This window comes from Amphiprion ocellaris, chromosome 8 (genome assembly GCF_022539595.1).
Source record: "Amphiprion ocellaris isolate individual 3 ecotype Okinawa chromosome 8, ASM2253959v1, whole genome shotgun sequence".
NCBI classification, from domain to species: Eukaryota; Metazoa; Chordata; class Actinopteri; family Pomacentridae; genus Amphiprion; species Amphiprion ocellaris.
In genome coordinates, this window is record NC_072773.1 from 4,584,212 (window position 1) to 4,589,066 (window position 4,855).

Below are 4,855 nucleotides of genomic sequence, written 5' to 3' on the forward strand. Positions count from 1 at the left end.
ATATTTGAATTATATGTTTATATCTATGACCTATTACACAATACTAGACTGAATAAAATGTTGTGTTCACTTTTAATTTTATCCTTTTCTGAGAGGCTGTTCCAAACAGAAAAGGTCCTTGTACAAGATTCTTTTGAGACACTGATATTTAGAAAATAAACAGCCTAATTGGAGAGAAGTAGTTTGTCTTCTCTCTCAAAAAACGAACACACTACATACGTCAGCTGCCTGCCGACAGTCACATGATTGCAATCCTACTACAAATCCACCGCTGCACACCACACATTTTTTAAAGATTTAATCCGCTGGAAGCCATACAGCGACTGAGCAGCCTTGGTGGAGCACTGCGCTCTCTGAGTGCTTTTCTTGTTACGTTTGTTGCACTAGATTTCTACTAAGGGGCCTGAATTTTTTAATGTAGTCTTTCCAAAATATAGAAAGAATATATTGCGTAGTGAGAACATAATAGTGCAAAAATAGTACATCAGAAAGACCCAGTCGTTATAGCGCAACATAATGCAATGCCAAACTTTTTATTGTTGTTATTGTTGTTTTACTAGAAAATATTTATGCAGGAGAGAGTAACTCAGTTTAACTTGTTTAGTTTTTTTTGTAATTTAGCAAATTTAACTATCCATATAATTAGCGATGGCACTTGAAATTTACTGATTTGCATGCTTTGTATAATATTTAACATGCAGCGTGTCATGTGGCACAATGTAATTTGAGATTAATTTAATCCTGATTGATTCAAATTCTGCTCATTTAGAGCTGATATTATCTGCATTTATGTTCACGATTGATGTGATTCTGCTTCGTTTGGTGGCCACATTCCTTTTTTTTTCTTTTTTATAATTTAGCAACATGTGACTAATTTTAACTATCCATGTAATTAACAAGGAAACCTGAAATTTACTGATTTGCTGTATTTAATATTTTAACATGGGGCGTGTGTGATGTAATTCGAGATTAATCCTGACTGATTTGGACACGGTATTATCTGCATTTGCGTTCCAGATCGATGTGATTCTGCTTCGTTTGGTGGCTACATTCCTTTTTTGGTTTAATATGTGGAGACAAAGCCACAGATTAGGCAAGGTAGGGGTGCACACTCGCTCACGCCGGGGGAGAGTTGGGCATTTTGGTTTGTGGCTTCGGCGGCCGGATCGGATGAAAAGATCTGTGTGTGGCGGTCGCGGTGATTCTGGGGCCTTTTCTCCTTGACAGCCTTTGTGTCTCATCCAAGGACAGCAAGTTCACAAGAGGCACAAAGAGGCTGGAAAAAGGAGGGAAAGTGAGGGCGGACAGCTTTTTTTCCAAACCCTTTTTCCCTCAACACTTCTTTCTTTCCTTTTTTTTTGACTTCAAAGGCTCCTCGGCGGTACTTGAATGCCAGTCATGATTCACACTCTCTTTGTCACACACACTTAGCTGTGTGAGTTTGGACGAGGAGATTAAAGAAGATGCAACAGTCTCGAAATGCCGTTTGAGAGACTCCGTGGGTGTAAAGAAAACTGGGATAAAGTTCCCGAGTAGCTGCAGTTCATGTGAGGTGAGGAGCCACAGATGAGCTCTTTAATCTCGTTCTTCTTGGAGCTGCAGACCATTTGCACATTAACATCCTCCAGTCAGCTCCTCCAGTTACACGGAGAATAAATAACTGCTTCCCACTATGGGAGGAAAGAAAAAAACTCCACTAAGATACATGGACCATCTGCTAATGTTCCATTTAGCTTTCCAAGAAAGATCTTGGAATAGAAACATGAAGAGGATGGATGTGTGTTTGCATTATGGGGCGGCTGAGTGGTGTAAGTGTTTCTTATCGAATATGATCCCATTAGAGCAGCCGGTTTCGTATCCCCACGTACACATCGATGCATTTCTACGTGGACGTTGGCGCACCACAACACAGCCACCATGAGGCCCGCTGTGTCCTACACTTGTTGCTAATGAGTGGTTGGGAGATGTGAGGCATTTCCTCTCTGGCTTTTCGTCTCCGCAGAGCTCCATTAAGGCCCTCATCAATCATCGGATCACGGGCTGAAACCCTTTTTCTGCTGCTGATGGCTGGCATTGGATCTAAAGCACCTCTCTCTTCCTGGAGTTGTAAAGATTAAGGGTCCATTTTGTTAATGGCTGTTTGAAGGATGTGTTGAGTGCCAAAATTTCAGCCTTGTATACATTTACGCTTGTGCTCATCCGAGGGGTTATTTTAGCAATTTTATTTTGGTCTTGTTGGACTACTAGATAGCAGTTTGTAACCTTCATGGACTGTTGGTCATCTGCACTTTACTCCAGTCAAAGAACCAGATAGATGGAAGGACGTTTTGAGTAGAACTGGATACCGAAGTCATGGTGCCTTGAAGAAAAGCTTCCAAATAATGTTCAACTTCCAGGTTTTCTTCTCTGTCGTGAAGGTTTTGCAAATATTAAACCTCCACGGATTAAAAATTCATCAACAGAAGAGTTAAAGATTGTGTTTTGGGCTACATTTGTGTTTTTTACTTCCCCAAGGAACGCGGTGGAGTTATGTGATGATCAGCGTTGTTTATCTGTCTGTCTGTTCGCAACATTACTCAGAAACAGACTAACGGATTTGGATGAAATTTTCAGGGAAAGTCAGAAATGACACAAGGACCAAGTGGTTAGATTTTGGCAGTGATGCAGCTTATAGTCTGGATCCACAGATTTGTTCAAGATTTCTGTATCATTGCAAGATAGTGGCACGGTGTCACTGTAACCATGACAAGTGAACACTACATCAGCTGCCTGCTGATGATCACATGATTGTGATCCTACTACAAATCCACTGCTGAGGACTTATCAGGACTTATCCATCACAAACGATACAAGGAACATTTGATTAAATTGTGGGGGTGTTTCTGAGTCCCATCAATTCCTGCTGCCCGCTACATATTTAGGTCATGTGATTCAGTATCCGTACATAACGTACACACGCACAACACATGCTCAGCGCAAGGTCATTTTGTTTGTGGGTACATTTATATTAAATAGACACATTCTATGTTGCTGTGATTTCTGATCATCAATAATAATAAACAAAAGCTGCATTTATAATAAAAAATGCTGCAGTTCTAAAAAAAAAAAAAAAAAAAAAAAAGCCAAATGGGGGAATGAACAGCCTTGGCAGAGTACTGTGGTCTCTGAGTGCTTTTCTAGTTTTATTGTAATATTTAATCACTTTTATTGCTCTCTTAATACACTGATGACAAAACCATTGCTGTGCTTTGTTGAAATTATTTTTTAGAGACGTAATCTAACTAAATCCAAATTTAAAACAAAATACCCGGCACATCTTTTACTGCAGAATGTAACACGTACTGTATCGTGTTCTAATGTCATTTTTTAGACAGCGTACATGTGCATGATGATAAAATGATCAGCTTCTTTTCGCTACGTACTAAATTATATATCCTGACAACTTTCACTGAATCACTTTGATTTTTTAGAATGAAGAAATATGAAAATCTGGAGGATTCTTAAGCTACTTCTGAATTCTATCCACAATGAATTCCTTTGCTTTATCTCATAATTATGGAAAAATGGTGTAATAATTAGGATCAGGAGTGAGTATGCATGTCAGGATCTCATAATTAAGACTGTTTATATTTTAAAATGCAAGCAAATATGACAAAGAAGGAAACTCATGTTGAAGCACATGGTGTTTGTTGGTGCTAAATGACCTTTTGAAGTGAGGGAAATGTGAACTCAAGTAAACAAGCCTGAACTATTAACCTCTCTCTGATCTTGTGCTCATTTTTTTCAGTTTTCCTCTTCCTCATATTTCTTTTTCTGTCATTCTCTGTTTCTTTGTCACGTTGCATCTCCATCCGTCGGTGTCATTCCCTCTCCACTCGTCTAACACCCCATCCTTCTCTGCATCACAGCTTTCCCACCACTTCCATCTTGTTTCCCAGCGACCGGCTCCCAGTGGAGGGAGGTGGAGGAGGAGGCGTTCGGGGTCGGGGTTGAGAGGAGGAGTTCCTCTTTGAGAATGAAGGAAATCTTGCGAGTCCATGAGATGAAGATTGAACTCTTCATGGTTATTATGGGGTGCAGGGGCTCCAGTGTCAGTCATCAGGTGGGTGGCAATTCTCTGTGTGTGGGGAAAAAACACCAATAACCCACAGAGATCGAAGCGTTTCATGTGAATTTTGACACTCTTGCATACAACTCGACCTCCTTCCTGCAGGTTTATTACACCTCAGATGGGAAATTCTTCAGTTTAGTTCAGTTTATCCCGTGTGACATGTAAAAACAGCACATCGAGCCAACATTGTTTTACACCCGACTGCACCGGATGAAATTCTGACGTGCTATTTGCAGAGCTACATGGCCCACAGGAGCACAATGAAAGGTTAATAAAGCTTATTGATAGAATATGGATTTTTCAATGAGCAGCTTTCATAGCGAGGATGGCAGCGTTCGATACAAAGGGAATCAAAGTAACTGATTATTTACCTTAGTTTGCGCCTCGCCGTTATCGCGATCATCTAATATCCGGTGACATAAGATTACAGAAGCACACACACTTTATAAATCTATGATTATTTGACAGCTAAATGGGGTTTTTACAGCTGCATCAGAGTCCAGCCTGTGAACATCACTGACACCAATGACCCTCTGCTTTACCCAACATGAACTCTGCTTATATTGCTGTGGATATATACTTTTATTTCAGGGTGGGTCAAATTTCATAGGCGGTGCACTCGTATATAAACTCGTAAAGCAGATACCAGAAGACACAAATAGACACAGATTCAATTGCAAATGAAAGGAATAGTGAAAATGTTTTTTGGAAATATGAATATGCTTTATCAATTTTGCGTTATGA

General features: G+C 40.0%; 1 long non-coding RNA gene across 1 annotated transcript; it reads right to left on the minus strand.

The window, feature by feature from the left end:
- Window positions 1–3,161: 3,161 nt before the first annotated feature.
- Window positions 3,162–4,652, minus strand: LOC118470600 (uncharacterized). Its single transcript, XR_004847706.2, has 2 exons — window positions 4,483–4,652; window positions 3,162–4,117 (listed from the first exon to the last, which is right to left on the minus strand). It is a non-coding gene; the product is annotated as an uncharacterized LOC118470600 (long non-coding RNA).
- Between the last annotated feature and the right edge of the window lie 203 nt (window positions 4,653–4,855).